This window comes from Aythya ferina, assembly GCF_964211825.1.
Source record: "Aythya ferina genome assembly, chromosome: Z".
Taxonomy (NCBI): Eukaryota; Metazoa; Chordata; class Aves; order Anseriformes; family Anatidae; genus Aythya; species Aythya ferina.
The window spans coordinates 79,988,674-79,996,893 of NC_140299.1; the positions used below are offsets into that span (position 1 = coordinate 79,988,674).

Genomic DNA, 8,220 nt, shown 5'->3' on the forward strand with positions numbered 1-8,220 from the left:
TTACACAAGCATGAAAACATCTGTTGTGTACAGTGGTAATCAAAAAGGCAAGGACGGTGTAAAGCTCTTACAAAGAAAGGGATGACAAACATAATTGCAGGTATCCCAGTTATATTGTATGTGTAAGTGGCCATTTCTTGAACACCATGTGGAATGTTCTTATTCTACCCAGATATTGTTTGAGGGGAAAAAAAAAAAAAAAAAAAAAAAAAACAAACAAAAAAAAAAACAATCTAACAGTTTCAGACATGGAAAGGTTCCAAGATGAAGGAGGATAAAACTATTTGAGCTTTTTAGTTTAGCAAAGGATGTGAGGAAAATGATATCTTCTCTAACTCATCCACATCTGAAAAATATTACTATTTCCAATAAGAAGAATTCACGGCTCACAGCTCCAAGGCATGATTTCCATGGAGGGTAAGGGACAAAAAGATTTTGTTTGTTTATTTGGGGGGCAGAGCAGATGGAGCATCAACTTACAGCTACATCAGTAAGCAATATAGTTACCTACAGTAAGGGAATTTAGTAGCAAATGGGAGGGAGGGAGGAATGAAGCACTTGTATTCAGTTATATAAAATGGAGTAAATATTTTTATATGGTGAAAAAAAAAAATCAAATTTATTGGTTTTCCAGTTCAAATCTTCCTGGATTTCCTATTCATCAATTAACCTCACAACATATCTTTTTCTGATCCAATTTTCAGAGAAGAATGAGCATTAGATAAAGAACGGTTTACATTAGATAAAGAGCAGAAATTCCAAGTTGTGTTCATCTGTGCCTGAAAGCACCTGGTGTTAGCTTACATTGGAGATAGGATACTGGATTTGATGACCTACACTCTTGAACCGTTGTGCACAACCCCTACATAGTAGATCTGCATATAAGTACAAGAGGAATCTAGGCTAAGACTACTTCTTGCTTTAAAATTTAGAATTAAAACTTTTAAGATATTGACAGCCATTTGAAGTGATACATTACCCTATATTGGAGCATGAATTACAAAACATAGTGATCTTTTAACTACCAATTAGTTTAAAAAAAAATCTTTTCTAATGTAAGTTGCTATTCCTTTCCTTTCTTTTTTTTTTTTTTTTTCCTTTTTTATTTTTTTTTTTTTTTTTCCTCTTTTGGTCACAGATGTTTAGTTAGGTTATGGAGGTTAATGTAAGAAACTGAAACAATTTTGAGGTACATAAACAAATCAGGCTTGAGGAAGAAAATATGGAAGTAGAGATGTGGTTGTCATGACAACCAAATTAGCAGCCGTTCTTGTTGAACATAAGCAGTGGATGAGCGCTTGGACGGTATTGTACTGGCCAACACATGAAAATTATCTTTGTTCTTCAAAGACAAAGGTCATGTATACAATGTATTTCATTGCCTTGGCTGGCTTCCAGAGTCTCAATGTAGTGATATCATTGGATATTATTAAAAAAAAATAAAAAAATAGCTTCAACTTGAAAGAAAAGGAGAGAAAGGGAGAAAGAGAGAAAGAAAGAGAGAGAGAAAGAAAGAAAGAAAGAGAGAAAGAGAGAAAGCAAGCAAGAAAGAAAGAAAGAAAGGGAGAAAGAGAAAGCAAGAAAGCAAGAAAGCAAGGAAGAAAGAGAAAGGAAGAAAGAGAAAGGGAAGGAAGGAAGGGAGGGAGGGAGGAAAAGAGGGAAGGGAGGAAGGGAGAAAGGAAGGAAGTCACTAATTTTGTTGCTATCATCTAAAGACGATGATTTACTTTTTTTTTCAATTTCATGAAAAACAAAATACAGTTATAGAAGGGTCAAATGATTCACCAACTAAGTCACAGTAGAGCTGGGATATAATGCAGCCTGTCCAGTGCTATGGAGATATTCCTGCCTGTTTCCACCTCATCGGGACATGTTAAATAGCCATAAGTACTATGTGTGATCATGATTTTCATGTGTCGAAATATTTAGAGTGGGGCAAAACAGCTTAATTCTCTACACTGAAATTGTGGTGGATATCAAAGGAACATGATAACACAATTTATTTTTATAGACATCGTAATTACGCCTCCAATTACCACTAAAAGAGATAGGTAGAAAAATTTGAACACTGCAGGTTTAGTGGGCATATGGTTTTGGAAACACAGACTTCAGGGTAGCATTTACTAGTTTACGGCAGATCTGGAATGTATTTCTGAAGTGACAGTGAGCGTAGGATTCTCTGTGCAGATGGGAATGCATGCAATTAATCATTGTTCCAATTAAATAAAACATAAAGGTAGAATTGCCCCTCCTCTGTGGTATCTGTAGGTTTTATCAGAGCCAGCTGTGCTAATAGCCTGTTCCTGCAAACTGTGAATGTCAGCCTATGACCAATTTCCTAACCCACGACTGTTTGCTCTGATTATAGCAAGAAGATAAATGTTAGTCGCTCTCTAGGATGATATGCTCAGTAAGTTTGACTTGCATTTAAATGAGTTTAAAATAATAGTATTTGCTGGAATTAATGTGATCCACTGCTCCATTTTCTCTTTCAACATCCCATGAATAATATTAAGTTTGTTTTTTTTTTTTTTTTTTCTGTGGTTGTGCCACCTTTTTCATTAGCTATGTAGAGCATGCAGCTCTTTGAAAAATGTCGGTGTATAAATAGCGTTGCTGAGAACCTAATTAAACCTCTAAGAGCCAGCAACAAAATGTGGAAATGTACCTTGTCGATGGGGAAAAAAAAAAAGAAAAAGAAGGTGGTGGAAGATGGGGAGAGTGTGGGGAGAGTGGGGAAAAGATTGTGATTTGAGGTTTTGTTTCTTTTTTCCACAATTTTGACTGCAATCAGAATTGCTCAAGGGTTCTTTAGACTAAGCTAAGCTGAAAAAGTGCTCCATAATTCCGGACTAAATATACTTTTGTAACTACAAAAGGAAAGATTTTATCCTTTGGGAAGGAAAAGCCAGTAGCCGCTAGCCTGCTGCATAATTCAGCAGTGATATTTGCCTAAATTGGGCTTTGCAGCTAACCAAAACTATTACATCTTGCCTGAAGCAGTGGCAGGATAGAAGAAGAAAATAAGCAAACATATATATACAGTTCATTAATATGAATGAGCAATTCTTTTTGTATGTGTTCACGAGCCATCCAGATAATTGAAAGTGAAAGCTAAAGATCCGTCTCGCTAAAGAAGATCCATCTCTTTAAGTCCTTGTCTGTCGGAGCTATTTTCTGACAGCCTGAAGCTCTGCTGCTTCAGATTTTGGGGCAGATAATTGGAAACTTTTCCCGGAGACATGCTCGTCCCCACGCTCCAGCACTGTGTGGGCAGTGCACCTGCTCCCTCGCACCACAGCCATCTTTTTTTTTTTTTTTTTTTTTTTTTTTTTTTTTTCTCCTGTTTGTTTTTCCAGACGCGGTGCTGTCCTCTGAATCCAATATTTCAGAAAACTGTTTCCAGCCAGCCAGCAGCAGTTATGCTGTTAACTCACAATTATCCCAGCCTGCCGTCAGGAGCTCTAAATGCCTCTCCAGAGCCCGGCTGGCAGTGTTTCAGTGCGAGCTTTTCAAAGCAGGGGGGTGCCATCGTTTTTGGTTTTTTTTGAGAGGATGGGGTAAAAAGGAGGGTGATCCCTACATAATCTCTTCCTTTTCTTACTCTGAAATGGAAGCACAAAGGGAGAGGTGTTTTGCAAAAGCATTTAGATACAACATCGTTTAGCTTGTCATCACTGTCACTCCCACTCTAAGTACTTCTGCCCAGTATGTAATGCAAAAGGGCACTTTAGAGATTGTCTGTAGGGTAATTAACAAACTGAAGGTGCAACTTCAGAATTACTTCAACTTTACTTAATTCCTTTTTTGACACTGCTTTCAATTTAGAGCAGCCCTATATCAGTTTAATTTAAATTTACCTATAAAATGAATTCACACAAACTGATTTGCTAGTTACTCTTAGTTCTAAGTATGTCAGAAAAAAAAAAAAAAAAAGAAAGAAAGAAAAAGAAACTAGTAAAACTTTAACTAGTTTGTTTGTTGTTGTTTTTGTTTGTTTGTTTTTTTATAATTTCATTCAAATTAATTTTCCAGATATTTGCAGTGGAGGCAACTGTAAGAATGGGAAGTGCAAAACCCAGAAGTCCAAGCAAAACAGCAGTACAGTATCACACACAAGGACGGGGCTCGGATCCTCCCTTTTGTCTGCAATGATCTGGGTGCCTCACTTGTAGTATCGAGGTAGGAGCCATGCCTAAGGTAGGGGACATGTCCAGCTGCTTTTAGTGGTTCAGTTTTCGTTTCATTATAAAAAGCCCATAACTTGATAATCAGCCTAATATTATCTGCAAGAAGACTTGATATTTGGTGCTTGCCCTCCTTGCCCTCCTCCCTCCCCAGTTTAAGTACAGTTTAAGTACATTGTATACAATTAATATTTTATATTTATTAGAACACAAACTCAGGTATGTTCTCTCCTAGCAAAATGCTCAAACCATCCTTCCTGTGCAGCAGATGCTAAACAATCCTTAAAAAGTCACATTGCTCCAGCAGGTGGTACTGAGACAACGATTTCATCAGTAAACTTTAGCAAAGCACGCTGTCAGTAAGCTTCAGGAGATCACTAAAAACTAAACCTGGGTCTCCCACATTCTGTATAAAAAATCCCCTGGATGGGAGATGGCCCCGTAGAGGTGTTTTCTCCAGGATCCCCCTCGAGAAGCAATGTGAAAACCCTCTAAATCAGGTCATGCAGGAGAGAAAACAACCAGAGATTCTGCTTTTGAAAATGGCATTTCTGTCAGATACAAATTCTTGAACATTTCATGAAATTATAGGAGAAGAAAAATACAATATGTCAGCAACTGAAAACATTTCTTTCACAAACCTGCCCTGCAATTTTCAGTTAAGATTACTAAATAAAACCTTTGTTCTCCCTTAGAAGTCAGTGACCTTTGAAAAGTTATTGACCAAACGGAAATACAAGACAACTCAAGGTAAGTTTACAGAGTGAAAGAAAAGGAGTTGAAACCATCTCAGTAAGGATGAGAAAGTCGAAGACACTGCCAGATGAGGGATGCTAAGTTAAGGCTAGAAAGGCCCACATTGGCAACAGAAATAAAAATGCCGGAAGGGTCTTTGTCCACATACTAGATGGAAATAAAAAAAGAAAGGAGAGGGAAGAAAATAAAAGGAAAGGAGAGGGAAGGAGATGAAAGGAGAGGAAAGGGAAGGAAAAGGAAGAAAAAGAAAGGCAAGGCAATTAAGGAAAGGAAAATTTGGGCTTATTTTTTTCCCAGGTAATTCTCCTCACTCCCTCATTCTTTAGCACAGGCAGGTGAATCTCCACTGTGCTTTCCCTACTGTGTAGATGCTACAACATTAACCATTACTGATTTAGGCTATCTACAGTCACAGGTGGAATGTAAAAACAAAGCAGCAGAGTGGATATTCTTATTCTGGCTTGTATTTTCTAAATCATTGGTGATCCAAGGTATTCAGTTCTGAATCCTCAATCTCAAGTAATTCTGACAGGTGCTTTTTTTTTATTATTATTTTTTCAGAAAAAGCCTGCCAATCTGCTTTGGGAACACCAAATCTATTTGCAGAGCATGCAAAGATTTATTCCCAAAATGAGAAGTTATGAAACTGATAGATATTTATCAAAAATAAATGGCCTGTGTATTTAAAAAAATATTTTGCTGCTTACCTTAAGTCCAAACTTTTTCTTTCACACAAATCTGTGTCATCTCACTAGCCATTTTGATAGTGCTTGAACACTGAAGTTTCTCCATTTCTAGCAATACTTATGAAACACCAATGCTCTTCCCATTTGGTGCTGGTGATTGGCTCCAATTCAACAGATGACACTTAAATTTTTTCCAGTCTTCTAGTAGAACTCAAAAGTCAAAAGCAATTTAGAAGGCAATATGCCATCTGGCCTTGTAACATCTCTCCTACTCAGTCAGGATATCAAAATTCACTGCTCCCTCCCTGTCCATCATAATCTTCTGCAGGTTCTTTTGTCTCATTGTGCTTCATTTTATCTTAGAAAGATAGTAAATTTAGCAAGCAAGGAAGCAAAGTCTGGCATCACAGGGGGAGCACAGAGCTGCAGTTCACATCTGCAGGGAGAAAATGAGAAAAACAAAACTCAGCTTGAGCTGACATTGGCCACCCCGGTATCAGATGGCCAGAAAAGGCTTTTTCAAGTGTATCAACAGCAAGAGGCCAAAGAAAAAAATTGGACTGAAACTTGTAGTTGATGGTCAGGTAACAAGTAAGAATAAGGAAGAGGCAGAGGAAAAAGAGGACCATGTCTGAGGGAGCAGTGACTTTCCTTTTGCAGTCACTGAAATTGTAAGGGAACGGCAGTATCAGCTCAATGTTCCCAAGTCCACGGGGCCTGATGGGATTCACCCCCAAGCGCTGAAGGAATTAGTGAACGTTATTGCTGGATCCCTCTTAACAAATAGCCAAAAGTCATGGGATACATGGGAGGTCCCTGCCTATTGGAAGCTAGCCAGCGTTGTACCCATACACATGAAGGGCACATGAGACGACCCAGGAATCGACAATCCCTGAAGAGGTTACAAAGATTGTCCTGGGGAATCTTGGAAGGCTATTACCAGGCCTAGTCAGCATGTGTTCGTGAAGGGAAAGGCCTGCCCTGGTAATCTGATCTCCTTCTATGGTAAGGTTACCTGCTTGACAGATAAAGGGAAGGTGGCAGACATAATCATTCTGCTTTTAGTAAGGCCTTTGATATTGTCCTTCACCATATTCTGGATAAATTGTGAGATGAACAGGTTCATGCTGCGCTGGGTGATGAACTGACTTGGTGGTAGAGCCCAAAGGGTTGTAGTGAACGGGCCTACATTGGGCTGACAGCCAGTCACTAGCAGTGCTCCCCAGGGCCCATTTCTACTCAACATTTTTATCAACGATTTGGGTGCAGGCATGCAGAGCATCCTCAGTGGCTGTGCTGATGGTACCCAACACAGAGATGTTGTTGACTCTCTAGCGGGCAGAGAGGCCTTGCAGAGGGATCTACATACATTGGAGCACCAGCTGTTTGGCAACAGCATGAAGTTCAACAAAGGAAAATGCCAGGCACAGGCACAGACTGGAGGATGGATGACTGCAGAGCAGCCCTGGAGAAAGGGGCCTGGGTGTGCTGTTTCTTACCAATTGTTTTCAGACCTTGGAAAAGATAAGTGTGTTTCTTGAAATGTGTGCTGTACTGTGTCTGGTATAGAGTTAACTTCCCAGGAAGTGTCTGAACATCCCCTGCTGATGTGAAGTAGAAAATAAATCTCCTTTTTTTTTTTTTTTTTTTTTGCTTTGCTTGACCGTGCAAGACCTTTGCTTTTTGTCATTAAACAGCCTTTATCTTGACCCATGAGGATTTTTTGTTGTATTTACTCTCCCTGTCTTGCTGAGGAGGGGGAGTAAAGGAGTGTCTGGGTGGGCACATGGTGATCAGCCAAGATCAACCCAACACATACATATATGAAAAAAAAAAAATGCAGAATTCCTACAAAAAGTGCAGTTGGTTTTGGTTTGCCAGTGGAGCTATAAAATAGCAATTAGATATATTCTTAAGGCTAGCAAATTAATAAGTTATTTTGAATTTCTGATGGACTGAAAAGCATTTCTACAAGAGGAAAGAAAAGCAGAATTATGTCAATGTGCTATACCACAATTTTATTTAACACTATTTGATGCATCTTTCCCTAGTAATTGATTTTCTTCCTATTTTTGTATGTGTCTCTTGTTGTAAGAACAGTAATTTACAGAACTGTCTGAAGTGCACAGAGTTGCTCTCTGTTACAGACAAACAGTATCTATATGTAGGAATAGATATGCTCAGATTGAAGAAATTAAAATTATTTGTATAATTTTCCAATTAACATTTTTATCTATACTGTACCGGTTACCCATAAAACCTCACTTTCCTATAACATCATTCTCTGCCCAGAATGATTACTTAAATAGCACTTCAACATCCAAATAAATGTTGTCTAATTCTTACTTCATTTCTTTGTTCAGTTAAAGTGGTCTTGTATAAACGTCTAAAGGACTGCAATCATCTTCATGCCTCACTTTATCAGCAGGCAGTGTTTTTACATTGTTGTGTTGCTATAATAAAAATTATATGGTTTTGACAAAAGAAAATTAAAAAAAAAAAAAAAATCTGGACAGTTGCCAAAGAAAAGGAACAATTCCGAGGGAACAATTCAGCAGATATTATTCACCCATTCAAAGAGAAGTCAAAAG

General features: G+C 38.2%; 1 long non-coding RNA gene across 3 annotated transcripts; it reads left to right on the forward strand.

Moving 5' to 3' along the window:
- The first annotated feature begins 1,722 nt into the window (after positions 1 to 1,722).
- Positions 1,723 to 7,979, forward strand: LOC311426584. 3 transcript variants are annotated; one of them, XR_014686880.1, is made up of 4 exons: positions 1,723 to 2,410; positions 4,036 to 4,182; positions 4,883 to 4,937; positions 5,505 to 7,979. It is a non-coding gene; the product is annotated as an uncharacterized lncRNA (long non-coding RNA). The 3 variants fall into 3 exon arrangements; XR_014686881.1 differs by having other exon boundaries at positions 6,899 to 7,979; XR_014686882.1 differs by lacking the exon at positions 1,723 to 2,410 and having other exon boundaries at positions 2,765 to 4,182; positions 6,899 to 7,979.
- The last annotated feature ends 241 nt before the right edge of the window (positions 7,980 to 8,220 follow it).